General features: G+C 42.2%; 1 protein-coding gene across 1 annotated transcript in view; it reads right to left on the bottom strand.

The window, feature by feature from the left end:
- itgb4 (integrin, beta 4) overlaps positions 1-22,375 on the bottom strand; it is a 181,908-nt gene extending 159,533 nt beyond the window's left edge. The window contains exon 1 of the mRNA XM_063030905.1: positions 22,340-22,375. The gene's annotated coding sequence lies outside the window, so the exon portion shown is untranslated. The remainder of the gene's footprint in view (positions 1-22,339) is intronic.
- Between the last annotated feature and the right edge of the window lie 2,201 nt (positions 22,376-24,576).

The following is a 24,576-nucleotide window of genomic DNA, read 5'->3' on the forward strand; positions in this document are numbered from 1 at the left end:
ACTGATATAGACAGATACAAGCACACACTAACACTGATATAGGCAGATACAAGCACACACTAACACTGATATAGACAGATACAAGCACACACAAACACTGATATAGGCAGATACAAGCACACACTAACACTGATATAGACAGATACAAACACACACAAACACTGATATAGACAGATACAAGCACACACTAATGCTGATGTAGACAGATACAAACACACACAAACACTGATATAGACAGATACAAGCACACACTAATGCTGATGTAGACAGATACAAGCACACACAAACACTGATATAGACAGATACAAGCACACACAAACACTGATATAGACAGATACAAGTCCACACTAACACTGATATAGACAGATACAAGTCCACACTAACACTGATATAGACAGATACAAGCGCACACTAACGCTGATGTAGACAGATACAAGCACACACTAATACTGATATAGACAGATACAAGCACACACTAACACTGATATAGACAGATACAAGCACACACTAACACTAATGTAGACAGATACAAGCACACACTAACACTGATATAGACAGATACAAGCACACACAAACACTGATATAGACAGATACAAGTCCACACTAACACTGATATAGACAGATACAAGCGCACACTAACGCTGATATAGGCAGATGCAAGCACACACTAACACTGATATAGACAGATACAAACACACACAAACACTGATATAGACAGATACAAGCACACACTAACGCTGATGTAGACAGATAAAAGCGCACACTAACACTGATATAGACAGATACAAGCACACACAAACACTGATATAGACAGATACAAGTCCACACTAACACTGATATAGACAGATACAAGCACACACAATCACTGATATAGACAGATACAAGCACACACAAACACTGATATAGACAGATACAAGTGCACACTAACACTGATATAGACAGATACAAGGGCACACTAACGCTGATGTAGACAGATACAAGCACACACTAATACTGATATAGACAGATACAAGCACACACTAACGCTGATGTAGACAGATAAAAGCGCACACTAATACTGATATAGACAGATACAAGCGCACACTAACGCTGATATAGGTAGATACAAGCACACACTGACGCTGATATAGATGGATACAAGTGCACACTAACGCTGATATAGGTAGATACAAGCACACACTGATGCTGATATAGACAGATACAAGCGCACACTAACACTGATATAGACAGATACAAGCGCACACTAACACTGATATAAACAGATACAAGAGCACACTAACACTGATATAGACGGATACAAGCGCACACTAACACTGATATAGACAGATACAAACGCACACTAACACTGATATACACAGATACAACTACACTCAAACACCGATATAGGCAGATACAAACGCACACAAACATTGATACTGACAGATACAAGCGCACACTAACACTGACTTAGTCAGATACAAGGGCACACAAACACTGATACAGACAGATACAAGCACACACTCACACTGATACTGACAGATACAAGCGCACACTAACACTGACTTAGTCAGATACAAAGGCACACAAACGCTGATACAGATAGATACAAGGGCACACAAACGCTGATATAGACAGAAAAAAGCTCAGACAAACACTGACACAGACAGATACCAGCGCACACTCACACTGATACAGGCAGACACAAGTGCACACTAACACTGATATAGACAGATTCAAGTGCACACTCACACTGATATAGACAGATACAAGTGCAGACACACACTGATATAGACAGATTCAAGTGCACACTCACACTGATATAGACAGATTCAAGTGCACACTCACACTGATATAGACAGATACAAGCGCAGACACACACTGATATAGACAGATACAAGCGCACACTCACGCTGATATAGACAGATTCAAGTGCACACTCACACTGATCTAGACAGATACAAGCGCAGACTCACACTGATATAGACAGATATAAGTGCATACTAACACTGATTTAGAGAGATACAAGTGCACACTCACACCAATATAGACAGATACAAGTGCACACTAACACTGTTATAGACAGGTAAAAACACACACTAACACTGATTTAGACAGATACAAGTGCACACTCACACCGATATAGACAGATACAACTGCACACTAACACTGTTATAAGACAGATAAAAACACACGCTAACACTGATATAGACAGATACAAGCACACACTCACGCTTCTATAGACAGATACAAGCTCAAACACTGATATAGACAGATACAAGCGCACACTCACACTGATATAGACAGATACAAGCGCACACTGATGCTGATATAGACGTATACAAGCGCACATTAACACTGATATAGACAGATACAAACACAAACTAACACTGATATAGACGGATACAAGCGCGCACACACACACAGAGATATAGACAGATAAAAAAACACACTAACGCTGACATAGACAGATACAAACGCACACTAACACTGATATAGACAGACACAAACACACACTAACACTGATATAGACAGATACAACCGCACACTAACAGTGATATAGACAGATACAACCACACACTAACACTGAAATAGATGGATATAAGTGCACACTAATGCTGATATAGGCAGATACAAGCACACACTCACATTGATATAGACAGATACAAGCGCACACTAACACCGATATAGACAGGTACAAGTGCACACTAACACTGATTTAGACAGATACAAGCTCACACAAACACTGATATAGACAGATACAATGGCACACTCACACTGATATAGACAGATACAAGTGCACACTAACACTAATTTAGACAGATAGAAGTGCACACTCACACCGATATAGACAGATAAAAGCGCACACTAACACTGATATAGACAGACACAAACACACACTAACGCTGATATAGACAGATACAAGCGCACACTAACACTGACATAGACAGACACAAATGCACACTAACACTGATATAGACAGATACAACCGCACACTAACAGTGATATAGACAGATATAAGTGCACACTAATGCTGATATAGGCAGATACAAGCACACACTCACACCAATATAGACAGGTACAAGTGCACACTAACACTGATTTAGACAGATACAAGCCCACGCTAACACTGATATAAACAGATATAAACACAAACTAACACTGATATAGACGGATACAAGCGCGCGCACACACACAAACACTGATATAGACAGATAAAAACACACTAACGCTGATATAGACAGATACAAGCGCACACTAACACTGATATAGACAGACACAAACACACACTAACACTGATATAGACAGATACAACCGCACACTAACAGTGATATAGACAGATACAACCGCACACTAACAGTGAAATAGACAGATATAAGTGCACACTAATGCTGATATAGGCAGATACAAGTACACACTGACATTGATATAGACAGATACAAGCGCACACCAACACCGATATAGACAGGTACAAGTGCACACTAACACTGATTTAGACAGATACAGGTTCACACAAACACTGATATAGACAGATACAAGTGCACACGAACACTGATTTAGACAGATACAAGTGCACACTCACACCGATATAGACAGATACAAGCGCACACTAACACTGAGACACAAACACACACTAACGCTGATATAGACAGATACAAGCGCACACTAACATTGATATAGGCAGATACAAGCGCACACAAACAGAGATATAGACAAATACAAGCGCACACCCACACCACACCGATATAGACAGATACAAACGCACACTCACACCGATATAGACAGATACAAGCACAGACACACACCAATATAGATACAAATGCACACTAACGCTGGTATATACAGATACAAGCACACACTAACGCTGATACAGGCAGATACAAGGGCACACAAACGCCGATATAGACAGATACAAGGGCACACTGATGCCGATATAGACAGATACAAGCGCACACAGACGCCGATATAGACAGATACAAGTGCACGCGAACACTGATTTAGACAGATACAAGTGCACACTCACACCGATATAGACAGATACAAGTGCACACTAACACTGAGACACAAACACACACTAACGCTGATATAGACAGATACAAGCGCACACTAACACTGATATAGGCAGATACAAGCGCACACAAACAGCGATGTAGAGAAATACAAGCGCACACCCACACCACACCGATATAGACAGATACAAGCGCACACAAACACTGATATAGACAGATACAAGCGCACACTCACACCGATATAGACAGATACAAGCACAGACACACACCAATATAGATAGATACAAATGCACACTAACGCTGATATATACAGATACAAGCACACACTAACACTGATACAGGCAGTTACAAGGGCACACAAACGCCGATATAGACAGATACAAGGGCACACTGATGCCGATATAGACAGATACAAGCGCACACAGACACCGATATAGACAGATACAAGTGCACACAGACACCGATATAGACAGATACAAGTGAACACAGACGTCGATATAGACAGGTACAAGTGCACACAAACGCCAATATAGACAGATTCAAACGCACACCAACGCCGATATAGACAGATTGAAACGCACACCAACACCGATATAGACAGATACAAATGCACAGTCACACCGATATAGACAGATATAAGTGCACACTCACACCGATATAGGCAGATACAAGCGCACACAAACACCGATATAGACAGGTACAAATGCACAAAAACACCGATATAGACAGGTACAAGTGCACACAAACGCCGATATAGACAGATACAAGGGCACACCAATGCCGATATAGACAGATACAACCACAGACACACACTGATATAGACAGATACAAGGGCACACTAAACTTAATATACACAGATACAAGAGCACACTCACGCTGATATAGACAGATACAAACGCACACAAACACCGATATATACAGAGACAAACGCACACTCACACCGATACAGACAGATACAAGCGCACACTCACGCTGATATAGACAGATACAAACACACACAAACACCGATATATTCAGATACAAACGCACACTCACACCGATATAAACAGACACAAGTGCACACAAACACCGATACAGACAGATACAAGCGCACACATCACGCTGATATAGACAGATACAAACGCACACAAACATCGATATATACAGATACAAACGCACACAAACACTGATATAGACAGATACAAATTCACACTCACACCGATATAGACAGATACAAGGGCACACTCACACCATTATAGACAGATACAAGCGTACACTCACGCTGATATAGATGGATACAACTGCACACAAACACCGATATTGGCAGATAGAAACGCACACAAACATCGATATAGGCAGATACAAGCGCACACTCACACAGACACCGATATAGACAGATACAAACGCAAACAGACACCGACAGATACAAGCGTACACTCACACCGACATAGACAGATACAAGCGCACACTGACACCGACATAGACAGATACAAGCGCACACTAACACCAATATAGGCAGATACAAGCGCACACAAACATGGATACAGACAGATACAAGGGCACACAAGCACTGGTACAGACAGATAAAAGTGCACTCTCACACTGATACAGACAGATACAAGCACACACTCACACTGATACTGACAGATACAAGTGCACACTAACACTGATACAGACAGATACAAGGGCACACTAACACTGATATAAACAGATATAAGGGCAAACAAATGCTGATACAGACAGATACAAGCTTGCACTAACACTGATACAGACAGATACAAGGGCACACAAACGCCGATATAGACAGATACAAGCGCACACAGATGCCGATATAGACAGATACAAGTGCACACAGACGCCGATATAGACAGGTACAAGTGCACACAGACGCCGATATAGACAGATTCAAATGCACACCAACACCAATATAGACAGATACAAACGCACACTCACACCGATATAAAGTGCACACAAACACCGATATATACAGATACAAATGCATACTCACACCAAAATATAGACAGATACAAGTGCACACTCACACCGATATAGGCAGATACAAGCGCACACAAACACCGATATAGACAGGTACAAACGCACACAAACACCGATATAGACAGGTGCAAACGCACACAAACGCCGATATAGACAGATACAAGGGCACACCAGTGCCGATATAGACAGATACATCCACACACACACTGATATAGACAGATACAAGGGCACACTAAACCTGATATACACAGATACAAGAGCACACTCACGCTGATATAGACAGATACAAGTGCACACTCACGCTAATATAGACAGATACAAACACACACAAACACCGATGTATTCAGATACAAACGCACACTCACACCGATATAGACAGACACAAGCGCACACAAACACCGATATAGGCAGATACAAACGCACACAAACATCGATATAGGCAGATACAAACGCACACAAACATCGATATAGGCAGATACAAGCACACACTCACACAAACACCGATATAGACAGTTACAAATGCACACTTACACTGATATAGACAGATACAAGGGCACACTCACACCATTATAGACAGATACAAGCGCACACTCACGCTGATATAGACAGATACAACTGCACACAAACACCGATATAGGCAGATACAAACGCACACAAACATCGATATAGGCAGATACAAGCGCACACTCACACAGACGCCGATATAGACAGATACAAATGCAAACAGACACCAACATAGACAGATACAAGCACACACTCACACCGACATGGACAGATACAAGTGCACACTAACACCGACATAGGCAGATACAAGTGCACACTAACACCAATATAGGCAGATACAAGCGCACACAAACATGGATACAGACAGATACAAGGGCACACAAGCACTGGTACAGACAGATACAAGTGCACTCTTATACTGATACAGACAGATACAAGCGCACACTCACACTGATACTGACAGATACAAGTGCACACTAACACTGACATAGACAGATACAAGCACACACTAACACTGATATAGACAGATATAAGGGCAAACAAACGCTGATACAGACAGATACAAGCACAAACACTGATACAGACAGATACAAGCGCAGACAAACACAGATACAGACAGATACCAGCGCATACTCACACTGATACAGACAGATACAAGCGCACACTAACACTGATATAGACAGATACAAGCGCACACACACACTGATATAGACAGCTACAAGCTCAGACACACACTGATATAGACAGATACAAGTGCACACAAATGCTGATATAGACAGATACAAGCGCATACAAACACTGATACAGACAGATACAAGCGCACACTAACACTGATACAGACAGATACAAACGCATACAAACACCGATATAGACAGGTACAAGCGCACACTCACGCTGATATAGACAGATACAATCGTACACAAACATCATAATATACAGAAACAAATGCACACTCACACCGATATAGACAGATACAAGTGCACACAAACACCGATATAGGCGGATACAAGCGCACACAAACACCGATATAGACAGGTACAAATGCACATAAACACCGATATAGACAGGTACAAGCGCACACAAACGCCGATATAGACAGATACAAGGGCACACCAGTGCCGATATAGACAGATACATCCACAGACACACACTGATATAGACAGATACCAGCGCAGACAAACACTGATACAGACAGATACCAGCGTACACTAACACTGATACAGGCAGATACAAGCGCACACTAACACTGATATAGACAGATACAAGCGCACACTCACACTGATATAGACAGATACAAGTGCACACTAACACTGATACAGGCAGATACAAGCGCACACTAACACTGATATAGACAGATACAAGCGCACACTCACACTGATATAGACAGCTACAAGCTCAGACACACACTGATATAGACAGATACAAGTGCACACAAATGCTGATATAGACAGATACAAGCGCATACAAACACTGATATAGACAGATACAAAGAACACAAACACCGATATATTCAGATACAAACGCACACTCACACCGATATAGACAGACACAAGCTCACACAAACACCGATACAGACAGATACAAGCGCACACTCACGCTGATATAGACAGATACAATCGTACACAAACATCATAATATACAGAAACAAATGCACACTCACACCGATATAGACAGATACAAGGGCACACTCACACCATTATAGACAGATACAAGCGCACACTCACGCTGATATAGACAGATATAACTGCACACAAACACCGATATAGGCAGATACAAACGCACACAAGCATCGATATAGGCAGATACAAGCGCACACTCACACAGACACCGATATAGACAGATACAAACGCAAACAGACACCGACAGATACAAGCGCACACTCACACCGACATAGACAGATACAAGCGCACACTAACACCAATATAGGCAGATACAAGCTCATACAAACACTGATATAGACAGATACAAGCTCACACAAATACTGATATAGACAGATACAAACACATAGTAACACTGATATAGACAGATACAAACACATACTAACACTGATATAGACAGATACAAGTGCACACAATCACTGATATAGACAGATATAAGGGCAAAGAAACGCTGATACAGACAGATACAAGCGTGCACTAACACTGATACAGACAGATACAAGGGCACACAAATGCTGATATAGACAGATACAAGTGCACACTCATGCTGACACAGACAGATACAAGCGCAGACAAACACCGATACAGACAGATACAAGCGCAGAAAAACACTGATATAGACAGATACCAGCGCAGACAAACACTGATACAGACAGATACAAGCGCACACTAACACTGATACAGGTAGATACAAGCGCACACTAACACTGATATAGACAGATACAAGCGCACACTCACACTGATATAGACAGATACAAGCTCAGACACACACTAATATAGACAGATACAAGTGCAAACACTGATACAGACAGATACAAGCGCAAACACTGATACAGACAGATACAAGCGCACACTCACACTGATACAGATACAATCGCACACTAACGTTGATACAGGCAGATACAAGAGCACACTAATGCTGATACAGGCAGATACAAGGGCACACAAACACTGATATAGACAGATATAAGGGCAAACAAACGCTGATACAGACAGATACAAGCGCAGACCAACACTGATACAGACAGATACGAGCGCATACTCACACTGATACAGACAGATACAAGTGCACACTAACACTGATATAGACAGATACAAGCTCAGACACACACTGATTAGACAGATACAAGCTCAGACACACACTGATATAGACAGATACAAGTGCAAATGCTGATACAGACAGATACAAGCGCAGACAAACACTGATACAGACAGATACAAGCTCACACAAATAATGATATAGTCAGATACAAACACATTGTAACACTGATATAGACAGATACAAGCTCACACAAACACTGATATAGACAGATACAAACACACAGTAACACTGATATAGACAGATACAAACACACACTAACACTGATATAGACAGATACAAGCGCACACTAACACTGATACAGGCAGATACAAGCGCACACTCACACTGATACAGGCAGATACAAGCGCACACTAACACTGATATAGACAGATAAAAGCGCACACTCACACTGATATAGACAGCTACAAGCTCAGACACACACTGATATAGACAGATACAAGTGCACACAAATGCTGATATAGACAGATACAAGCGCATACAAACACTGATATAGACAGATACAAAGAACACAAACACCGATATATTCAGATACAAACGCACACTCACACCGATATAGACAGACACAAGCTCACACAAACATCATAATATCCAGAAACAAATGCACACTCACACCGATATAGACAGATACAAGGGCACACTCACACCATTATAGACAGATACAAGCGCACTCTCACGCTGATTTAGACAGATATAACTGCACACTCACACTGATATAGACAGCTACAAACTCAGACACACACTGATATAGACAGATACAAGTGCACACAAATGCTGATATAGACAGATACAAGCGCAGACAAACACTGATACAGACAGATACAAGCGCACACTAACACTGATACAGACAGATACAAACGCATACAAACACCGATATAGACAGGTACAAGCGCACACTCACGCTGATATAGACAGATACAATCGTACACAAACATCATAATATACAGAAACAAATGCACACTCACACCGATATAGACAGATACAAGTGCACACAAACACCGATATAGGCGGATACAAGCGCACACAAACACCGATATAGACAGGTACAAATGCACATAAACACCGATATAGACAAGTGCAAGCGCACACAAACGCCAATATAGACAAGTGCATGCGCACACAAACGCCGATATAGACAGATACAAGGGCACACCAGTGCCGATATAGACAGATACATCCACAGACACACACTGATATAGACAGATACCAGCGCATACTCGCACTGATACAGACAGATACAAGCGCACACTAACACTGATACAGGCAGATACAAGCGCACACTAACACTGATACAGGCAGATACAAGCGCACACTATCACTGATATAGACAGATACAAGCGCACACTCACACTGATATAGACAGCTACAAGCTCAGACACACACTGATATAGACAGATACAAGTGCACACAAATGCTGATATAGACAGATACAAGCGCATACAAACACTGATATAGACAGATACAAAGAACACAAACACCGATATATTCAGATACAAACGCACACTCACACCGATATAGACAGACACAAGCTCACACAAACACCGATACAGACAGATACAAGCGCACACTCACGCTGATATAGACAGATACAATCGTACACAAACATCATAATATACAGAAACAAATGCACACTCACACCGATATAGACAGATACAAGGGCACACTCACACCATTATAGACAGATACAAGCGCACACTCACGCTGATATAGACAGATATAACTGCACACAAACACCGATATAGGCAGATACAAACGCACACAAGCATCGATATAGGCAGATACAAGCGCACACTCACACAGACACCGATATAGACAGATACAAACGCAAACAGACACCGACAGATACAAGCGCACACTCACACCGACATAGACAGATACAAGCGCACACTAACACCAATATAGGCAGATACAAGCTCATACAAACACTGATATAGACAGATACAAGCTCACACAAATACTGATATAGACAGATACAAACACATAGTAACACTGATATAGACAGATACAAACACATACTAACACTGATATAGACAGATACAAGTGCACACAAACACTGATATAGACAGATATAAGGGCAAAGAAATGCTGATACAGACAGATACAAGCGTGCACTAACACTGATACAGACAGATACAAGGGCACACAAACGCTGATATAGACAGATACAAGTGCACACTCATGCTGACACAGACAGATACAAGCACAGACAAACACTGATACAGACAGATACAAGCGCAGACAAACACTGATACAGACAGATACAAGCGCACACTCACACTGATACAGACAGATACAAGTGCACATTAACGCTAATACAGGCAGATACAAGGGCACACTAATGCCGATACAGGCGGATACAAGCGCAGGCAAACACTGATACAGACAGATACAAGCTCACACAAACACTGATATAGTCAGATACAATCACATAGTAACACTGATATAGACAGATACAAGCTCACACAAACACTGATATAGACAGATACAAACACACAGTAACACTGATATAGACAGATACAAACACACACTAACACTGATATAGACAGATACAAGTGCACACTAACACTGACATAGACAGATACAAGGACACACAAACACTGATATAGACAGATATAAGGGCAAACAAACGCTGATACAGACAGATACAAGCATGCACTAACACTGATACAGATACAAGGGCACACAAACGCTGATATAGACAGATACAAGCGCACACTCATGCTGATACAGACAGATACAAGTGCACACTCATGCTGATACAGACAGATACAAGCGCAGACAAACACTGATATAGACAGATACAAGTGCAAACGCTGATACAGACAGATACAAGCGCAGACAAACACTGATACAGACAGATACAAGCTCACACAAACACTGATATAGTCAGATACAAACACATAGTAACACTGATATAGACAGATACAAGCTCACACAAACACTGATATAGTCAGATACAAACACACAGTAACACTGATATAGACAGATACAAACACACACTAACACTGATATAGACAGATACAAGTGCACACTAACACTGACATAGACAGATACAAGGGCACACAAACACTGATATACACAGATACCAGCGCATACTCACACTGATACAGACAGATACAAGCGCACACTAACACTGATACAGGCAGACACAAGCTCAGACACACACTGATATAGACAGATACAAGCTCAGACACACACTGATATAGACAGATACAAGTGCAAACGCTGATACAGACAGATACAAGCGCAGACAAACACTGATACAGACAGATACAAGCTCACACAAACACTGATATAGACAGATACAAACACACACTAACACTGATATAGACAGATACAAGTGCACACTAACACTGACATAGACAGATACAAGGGCACACAAACAGTGATATAGACAGATACCAGCGCATACTCACACTGATACAGACAGATACAAGCGCACACTCACACTGATACAGGCAGATAAAAGCGCACACTAACGCTGATACAGGCAGATACAAGGGCACACTAATGCCGATCCAGGCAGATACAAGGGCACACAAACACTGATGTAGACAGATATAAGGGCAAACAAACGCTGATACAGTCAGATACAAGCGCAGACAAACACTGATACAGACAGATACCAGCGCATACTCACACTGATACAAACAGATACAAGCGCACACTAACACTGATATAGACAGATACAACCTCAGACACACACTGATATAGACAGATACAAGTGCAAACGCTGATACAGACAGATACAAGCGCAGACAAACACTGATACAGACAGATACAAGCTCACACAAACTCTGATATAGTCAGATACAAACACATTGTAACACTGATATAGTCAGATACAAACACATAGTAACACTGATATAGACAGATACAAGCTCACACAAACACTGATATAGACAGATACAAACACACAGTAACACTGATATAGACAGATACAAGCGTGCACTAACACTGATACAGACAGATACAAGCGCACACTAACGCTGATACAGGCAGATACAAGGGCACACTAATGCCGATCCAGGCAGGTACAAGGGCACACAAACACTGATATAGACAGATATAAGGGCAAACAAACGCTGATACAGACAGATACAAGCGTGCACTAACACTGATACAGATACAAGGGCACACAAACGCTGATATAGACAGATACAAGCGCACACTCATGCTGATACAGACAGATACAAGCGCACACTCATGCTGATACAGACAGATACAAGCGCAGACAAACACTGATACAGACAGATACCAGCGCATACTCACACTGATACAGACAGATACAAGCGCACACTAACACTGATATAGACAGATACAAGCTCAGACACACACTGATAGAGACAGATACAAGCTCACACACTGATATAGACAGATACAAGTGCAAAGGCTGATACAGACAGATACAAGCACAGACAAACACTGATACAGACAGATACAAGCGCACACTCACACTGATACAGACAGATACAAGCGCACACTAACGCTGATACAGGCAGGTTCAAGGGCACACCAATGCCAATACAGGCAGATACAAGGGTACACAAACGCCGATATAGACAGATACAAGGGCACACTGATGCCGATATTGACAGATACAAGCGCACACAGACGCCGATATAGACAGATACAAGCGCACACAGATGCCGATATAGACAGATACAAGCGCACACAGACGCCGATATAGACAGATTCAAATGCACACCAACACCAATATAGACAGATACAAACGCACACTCACACCGATATATACAGATACAAATGCATACTCACACCAATATATAGACAGATACAAGTGCACACTCACACCAATATAGGCAGATACAAGCGCACACAAACGCCGATATAGACAGATACAAGCGCACACTGATGCTGATATAGACAGATGCAAGCGCACACAGACGCCGATATAGACAGATACAAGCGCACACAGACGCCGATATAGACAGATACAAGCGCACACAGACGCCGATATAGACAGGTGCAAGCACACACAAACACCGATATAGACAGATTCAAACGCACACCAACACCAATATAGACAGATACAAGTGCACACTCACACCGATATAGGCAGATACAAGCGCACACAAACACCGATATAGACAGATACAAATGCACACAAACACCGATATATACAGATACAAACGCACACTCACACCAATATGTAGACACATACAAGTGCACACTCACACCGATATAGGCAGATACAATCGCACACAAACACCGAAATAGACAGATACAAACGCACACAATCACCGATATAGACAGGTACAAACGCATACAAACACCGATATAGACAGGTACAAGCGCACACTCACGCTGATATAGACAGATACAAACACACACAAACACCGATATATTCAGATACAAACGCACAGTCACACCAATATAGACAGACACAAGCGCACACAAACACCGATACAGGCAGATACAAGCGCACACTCACGCTGATATAGACAGATACAATCGCACACAAACATCATAATATACAGAAACAAATGCACACTCACACCGATATAGACAGATACAAGGGCACACTCACACCATTATAGACAGATACAAGCGCACACTCACGCTGATATAGACAGATATAACTGCACACAAACACTGATATAGGCAGATACAAACGCACACAAACATCGATATAGGCAGATACAAGCGCACACTCACACAGACACTGACATAAAGAGATACAAACGCAAACAGACACTGACAGATACAAGCGCACACTCACACCGACATAGACAGATACAAGTGCACACTCACTCCGACATAGACAGATACAAGTGCACACTAACACCGACATAGGCAGATACAAGCGCACACTAACACCAATATAGGCAGATACAAGCGCACACAGACATGGATACAGACAGATACAAGGGCACACAAGCACTGGGACAGACAGATACAAGTGCACTCTCATACTGATACAGACAGATACAAGTGCACACTCACACTGATACTGACAGATACAAGCACAGACAAACACTGATACAGATATAAGCGCACACTAACACTGATATAGACAGATACAAGCGCACACTCACACTGATATAGACAGATACAAGCGCACACTCACACTGATATAGACAGATACAAGCTTAGACACACACTGATATAGATAGATACAAGTGCAAACACTGATACAGACAGATACAAGCGCAGACAAACACTGATACAGACAGATACATGCGCACACTCACACTGATACAGACAGATACAAGTGCACACTAACGCTGATACAGGCAGACACAAGGGCACAGAAACGCCGATATAGACAGATACAAGCGCACACTGATGCCGATATAGACAGATACAAGCGCACACAGACGCCGATATAGACAGATTCAAATGCACACCAACACCAATATAGACAGATACAAACACACACTCACACCGATATAAAGCGCACACAAACACCAATATATATACTGATACAAATGCACACTGACACCAATATATAGACAGATACAAGTGCACACTCACATCGATATAGGCAGATACAAGCGCACACAAACACCGATATAGACAGATACAAACGCACACAAACACTGATATAGACAGATACAAAAGCATACGAACACCGATATAGTCAGGTACAAGTGCACACTCACGCTGATATAGACAAATACAAACACACACAAACACCGATATATTCAGATACAAGCACACACAAACACCGACATAGGCAGATACAAGCACACACTAACACCAATATAGGCAGATACAAGCGCACACAAACATGGATACAGACAGATACAAGGGCACACAAGCACTGGTACAGACAGATACAAGTGCACTCTCACACCAACATAGACAGATACAAGCGCAATCTCACTCTGACATAGACAGATACAAGTGCACACTAACACCGACATAGGCAGATACAAGCGCACACTATCACCAATATAGGCAGATACAAGCGCACACAAACATGGATACAGACAGATACAAGGGCACACAAGCACTGGTACAGACAGATACAAGTGCACTCTCATACTGATACAGATACAAGTGCACACTAACACTGATACAGGCAGATACAAGGGCACAGAAACGCCGATATAGACAGATACAAGCACACACTGATGCCGATATAGACAGATACAAGCGCACACTGATGCCGATATAGACAGATACAAGCGCACACAGACGCCGATATAGACAGATTCAAATGCACACCAACACCAATATAGACAGATACAAACGCACACTCACACTGATATAAAGCGCACACAAACACCGATATATACAGATACAAATGCACACTGACACCAATATATAGACAGATACAAGTGCACACTCACACCGATATAGGCAGATACAAGCGCACACAAACACCGATATAGACAGATACAAACGCACATAAACACTGATATAGACAGGTACAAACGCATACGAACACCGATATAGCCAGGTACAAGCGCACACTCACGCTGATATAGACAGATACAAACACACACAAACACCGATATAGTCAGATACAAACGCACACTCACACCGATATAGACAGACACAAGCGCACACAAACACTGATACAGACAGATACAAGCGCACACTCACGCTGATATAGACAGATACAAACGCACATAAACATCGATATATACAGATACAAACGCACACAAACACCGATATAGACAGATAAAATGCACACTCACACCGATATAGACAGATACAAGGGCACACTCACACCATTATAGACAGATACAAGCGCACACTCACGCTGATATAGACAGATACAACTGCACACAAACACCGATATAGGCAGATACAAATGCACACAAACATCGATATAGGCAGATACAAGCGCACACTCACACAGACACCGATATAGACAGATACAAACGTGAACAGACACCGACAGATACAAGCGCACACTCACACCGACATAGACAGATACAAGCGCACACTAACACCAATATAGACAGATACAAGCGCGCACTCACACTGACATAGACAGATACAAGCGCACACTAACACTGATATAGACAGATACCAACACACAGTAACACTGATATAGACAGATACAAACACACACTAACACTGATATAGACAGATACAAGCGCACACAGACGCCGATATAGACAGATACAAGCGCACACAGACGCCGAAATAGACAGATACAAGGGCACACCAGTGCCGATATAGACAGATACATCCACAGACACACACTGATATAGACAGATGCAAGGGCACACTAAACCTGATATACACAGATACAAGAGCACACTCACGCTGATATAGACAGATACAAAAGCACACAAACACTGATATATACAGATACAAATGCACACTCACACTGATATAGACAGATACAAGCGCACACTCACGCCGCTACAGACAGATACAAGTGCACACTCATGCTAATATAGACAGACACAAACACACACAAACATCGATATATTCAGATACAATCGCACACTCACACCGATATAGACAGATACAAATGCACACAAACACCGATATAGACAGTTACAAATGCACACTCACACTGATATAGACAGATACAAGCGCACACTCACACTGATATAGACAGATACAAACGCACACAAACACCGATATAGGCAGTTACAAATGCACACTCACACTGATATAGACAGATACAAGCGCACACTCACGCTGATATAGACAGATACAACTGCACACAAACACTGATATAGACAGATACAAACGCACACAAACATCGATATAGGCAGATACAAGCGCACACTCACACAGACACCAATATAGACAGATACAAACGAAAACAGACACCGACAGATACAAGCGCACACTCACTCCGACATAGACAGACACAAGTGCACACTAACACCGACATAGGCAGACACAAGAGCACACAAACATGGATACAGACAGATACAAGGGCACACAAGCACTGGTACAGACAGATACAAGTGCACTCTCATACTGATACAGACAGATACAAGTGCACTCTCATACTGATACAGACAGATACAAGCGCACACTCACACTGATACTGACAGATACAAGTGCACACTAACACTGACATAGACAGATACAAGGGCACACAAACACTGATATAGACAGATATAAGAGCAAGCAAACGCTGATACAGACAGATACAAGCACAGACAAACACTGATACAGACAGATACAAGCGCAGACAAACACTGATACAGACAGATACCAGCACATACTCACACTGATATAGACAGATACAAGCGCACAGTCACACTGGTATAGACAGATACAAGCGCACACTCACACTGATATAGACAGATACAAGCTCAGACACACACTGATATAGACAGATACAAGTGCAAACACTGATACAGACAGATACAAGCGCAAACACTGATACAGACAGATACAAGCGCACACTCACACTGATACAGACAGATACAAGTGCACACTAACGCTGATACAGGCAGATACAAGGGCACACTAATACCGATACAGGCAGATACAAGGGCACAGAAACGCCGATATAGACAGATACAAGCGCACACTGACGCCGATATAGACAGATACAAGTGCACACAGACGCCGATATGGACAGATTCAAATGCACACCAACACCAATATAGACAGATACAAACGCACACTCACACCGACATAGACAGATACAAGCGCACACTAACACTGATATAGACAGATACCAACACACAGTAACACTGATATAGACAGATACAAACACACACTAACACTGATATAGACAGATACAAGCGCACACAGACGTGGATATAGACAGATACAAGCGCACACAGACGCTGATATAGACACATAAAATCGCACACAGACGCCGATATAGACAGATACAAGTGCACACAGACGCCGATATAGACAGATTCAAACGCACACCAACACCAATATAGACAGATACAAACGCACACTCACACCGATATAAAGCGCACACAAACACCGATATATACAAATGCATACTCACACCAATATATAGACAGATACAAGTGAACACACACCGATATAGGCAGATACAAGCGCACACAAACACCGATATAGACAGGTACAAACGCACACAAACACCGATATAGACAGGTACAAATGCATACGAACACCGATATAGACAGATACAAGCGCACACAAACGCCGATATAGACAGATACAGGGGCACACCAGTGCCGATATAGACAGATACATCCACAGACACACACTGATATAGACAGATGCAAGGGCACACTAAACCTGATATACACAGATACAAGAGCACACTCACGCTGATATAGACAGATACAAACGCACACAAACACTGATATATACAGATACAAATGCACACTCACACTGATATAGACAGATACAAGCGCACACTCACGCCACTACAGACAGATACAAGTGCACACTCATGCTAATATAGACAGACACAAACACACACAAACACCGATATATTCAGATACAATCGCACACTCACACCGATATAGACAGACACAAGTGCACACAAACACCGATACAGATACAAGCGCACACTCACACTGATATAGACAGATACAAACACACACAAACACCGATATAGACAGTTACAAATGCACACTCACACTGATATAGACAGATACAAGCGCACACTCACGTTGATATAGACAGATACAAGCGCACACTCACACAGACACCAATATAGACAGATACAAACGAAAACAGACACCGACAGATACAAGCGCACACTCACTCCGACATAGACAGACACAAGTGCACACTAACACCGACATAGGCAGACACAAGAGCACACAAACATGGATACAGACAGATACAAGGGCACACAAGCACTGGTACAGACAGATACAAGTGCACTCTCATACTGATACAGACAGATACAAGTGCACTCTCATACTGATACAGACAGATACAAGCGCACACTCACACTGATACTGACAGATACAAGTGCACACTAACACTGACATAGACAGATACAAGGGCACACAAACACTGATATAGACAGATATAAGAGCAAGCAAACGCTGATACAGACAGATACAAGCGCAGACAAACACTGATACAGACAGATACCAGCACATACTCACACTGATATAGACAGATACAAGCGCACAGTCACACTGGTATAGACAGATACAAGCACACACTCACACTGATATAGACAGATACAAGCTCAGACACACACTGATATAGACAGATACAAGTGCAAACACTGATACAGACAGATACAAGCGCAAACACTGATACAGACAGATACAAGCGCACACTCACACTGATACAGACAGATACAAGTGCACACTAACGCTGATACAGGCAGATACAAGGGCACACTAATACCGATACAGGCAGATACAAGGGCACAGAAACGCCGATATAGACAGATACAAGCGCACACTGACGCCGATATAGACAGATACAAGCGCACACAGACGCCGATATAGACAGATACAAGCGCACACTGACGCCGATATAGACAGATACAAGCGCACACTGACGCCGATATAGACAGGTACAAATGCACACCAACACCAATATAGACAGATACAAACACACACTCACACCGATATAGACAGATACAAGGGCACACAAACACCGATATAGACAGATACAAACGCACACAAACACCGATATAGACAGGTACAAATGCACACTCACGCTGATATACACAGATACAAACACACACAAACACCGATATATTCAGATACAAACGCACACTCAAACCGATATAGACAGACACAAGTGCACACAAACACCGATACAGACAGATACAAGCGCACACTCACGCTGATATATACACATACGAACGTACACAAACATCAATATATACAGATACAAACGCACACAAACACCGATATAGACAGATACAAATGCACACTCACACCGATACAGACAGATACAAGGGCACAGTCACACCGATACAGACAGATACAAGGGCACACTCACACCATTATAGACAGATACAAGCACACAGTCACGCTGATATAGACAGATATAACTGCACACAAACACCGATATAGGCAGATACAAACGCACACAAACATCGATATAGGCAGATACAAGCGCACACTCACACAGACACCGATATAGACAAATACAAACGCAAACAGACACTGACAGATACAAGTGCACACTCACACCGACATAGACAGATACAAGCGCACACTCACACCGACATAGACAGATACAAGCGCACACTCACACTGATATAGACAGATACAAGCGCACACTGACACTGATATAGACAGATACAAGCTCATACACACACTGATATAGACAGCTACAAGTGCAAACACTGATACAGACAGATACAAGCACAGACGAACACTGATACAGACAGATACAACTGCACACTCACACTAATACAGACAGATACAAGCACTCACCAACACTAATACAGGCAGATACAAGTGCACACTAACACTGATACAGACAGATACAAGCACACACAAACACAGATAGAGACAGATACAAGCGCACACTCACGCTGATACAGACAGATACAAGCGCTCACCAACACTAATACAGGCAGATACAAGCGCACACTAACACTGATATAGACAGATACAAGCGCACAGAAACGCTGATATAGACAGATACAAGTGCACACTCACACTGATATAGACAGATATAAGTGCACACTAATGCTGATATAGGCAGATACAAGCGCACACTAACACTGATATAGACAGATACAAGCGCACACACACTGATATAGACAGATACAAGCACACACTAACACTGATATAGACAGATACAAGCACACACTAACACTGATATAGACAGACACAAGCGCACACTGACACTGATATAGACAGATAGAAGGGCACACTAACACTGATATAGACAGATACAAGTCCACACTAACACTGATATAGACAGATACAAGCGCACACTAACGCTGATATAGACAGATACAAGCACACACTAACACTGATATAGACAGATACAAGCGCACACTGACACTGATATAGACAGATAGAAGGGCACACTAACACTGATATAGACAGATACAAGCGCACACTAACACTGATATAGACAGATACAAGCGCACACTCACACCGTTATAGACACACTAACACTATCTTTTTGGCCTCAGTGGCCATGTGCTCCCTTTTCTCATAATACTATCTTGCCACATTTTAAATTACTGAACATTTGTTTCCCTGACTCATTTACTAATTTCACCATTTAGAAGATGAATCTACCTGAAGTCACTGCAGTGAGGAACACAAACAGGAACCCCAAGAAGAGAGCATCCAGCCCATCAGTGTCACAGCTCCATGCTGAATGGAAATTTAATCCACACTATCACCCATTGAATCACCATGCACATGTGTAGTCGCCCTGCCCTGTTAATCCCATTCCAGGAGTATCAGGTTTATGACGGTAGTGTGGAGTTTGACATATCAGCCACTGCTTCGAGCTGGTCATGCTTGTTATTACTCATCGAGTTGGATTGTGACAATGGCCTCTCTGTCAGCTGGTTTTGAAAGACATCAAAGTCTTTGTGGTGTTGTTTTGGGAATTCATGCATCCATGGGTTCTGCATTCTTTTACTGCCCCCTCAGATCCCTGTCTTTAGACACAGTCAGTCAACAACTGTTTAGAAGAGGTGATTTCATCACAACAAGCTTGGCATCTACTTGAAAAATTATCGGCATTTTGTAGAATTTTATATTTGGATCCCAAATGCAGAGATTTTATGTTTTTGATGATCATGAAATAAAATTGCATTTTTACATTCATTCATCCCAAAATAATTTACAGTGAATAAATAGTTTATAATGCTGGAAACACTGAAAAAAACGTAAATAAGTCCTACCACACATTAATTGAGTAAGCAACAATATAATATGTTCTTTGTTATAATAGTTGATGGGTTAAATTGACCAAATCGGCAGCATTGCCTTATTTTTTTTACCAAGTTGTCCACCAGAGAGAAGGCAAGGCCTGTTTATTGGTAAAGCACTGGCTCAGGCCTGCACTGTCAACTCAGATTATGTGCTCAAGACTGGAATGGGCGTGACCCACCACAGACCCAGGAGAGAGGGCTATTTGGTCAAAGCCAATAGGTTGACTGAGGTGTATGAAATCAGTCAGTGTCTGGAACATGCACGGGGAGCTAAAGACAGGTAGCCATTCCTACTCCAGCCCTTCAGTCCACAATGTTGTGCTGATATTTTACCCTACTCCAAGATCAATCTAACATTCCCCTTCCGTATACCCTTCGCTCTTCTTTCATCCCTGTGCCTTTCTGAGAGTCTCTTAAATAGTATTTAGCTGCAAATATTATGCCCTCTGACAGCATTCCGCACCCCCCACCACTCCGCCCAACTCATCCCTGCCTCTTTATCTGATGCTCCAAGGTTTCTGGCTTCCAGCTTGGAAATTGGAGAGGTAGTAATGGGGGACAAAGAAATGGTAGACAAACTTAACAAGTATTTTGTGTCAGTCTTCACTGAGGAAGACACTAGCAGTATGCCAGAAATACGACAGTGTTGAGGGAAGAAGTGACTGTCATTGTAATTACAGACAAGCTGAACAGGTACTTTGGATCTGTCTTCACTAGGGAAGACACAAACAATCTCCCAGATGTAATAGTGGCCAGAGGATCTAGGGTAAGGGAGGAACTGAAGGAAATTTATGTTAGGCAGAAAATGTTGTTGGAAAGACAGATGGGACTGAAGGCTGATATATCCCCAGGGCCTGATGGTCTGCATCCCAGGGTACTTAAGGAGGTGGCTCTAGAAATCGTGGATGCATTGGTAATCATTTTCCAATGTTCTACAGATTCAGGATCAGTTCCTGTGGATTGGAGGGTAGCTAATGTTATCCCACTTTTTAAGAAAGGAGGGAGAGAGAAAACAGGGAATTATAGACCAGTTAGTCTGACATCAGTGGTGGGGAAGATGCTGGAGTCAATTATAAAAGATGAAATACCGGCATATTTGGATAGCAGTAGCAGGATAGGTTTGAGTCAGCATGGATTTACGAAGGGGAAATCATGCTTGACTAATCTTCTGAAATTTTTGAGGATGTAACTATGAAAATGGACAAGGGAAAGCCCGTGGATGTAGTGTACCTGGACTTTCAGAAAGCCTTTTATAGGGTCCCACATAGGAGGTTAGTGGGCAAGATTAGAACACATGGTATTGGGGGTAGGCTACTGACATGGATAGAAAATTGGTTGGCAGACAGGAAACAAAGAGTAGGGATTAACGGGTCCTTTTCAGAATGGCAGGCAGCGACTAGTGGGGTACCGCAAGGCTCAGTGTTGGGACCACAGCTATTTACAATATACATTAATGATTTAGATGAAGGGATTAAAAGTAACATTAGCAAATCTGCAGATGACACAAAGCTGGGTGACAGTGTGAAATGTGAGGAGGATGTTATGAGAATCCAAGGTGACTTGGACAGGTTGGGTGAGTGGGCAGATACA

Source organism: Mobula hypostoma, chromosome 22, assembly GCF_963921235.1.
Source record: "Mobula hypostoma chromosome 22, sMobHyp1.1, whole genome shotgun sequence".
NCBI classification, from domain to species: Eukaryota; Metazoa; Chordata; class Chondrichthyes; order Myliobatiformes; family Myliobatidae; genus Mobula; species Mobula hypostoma.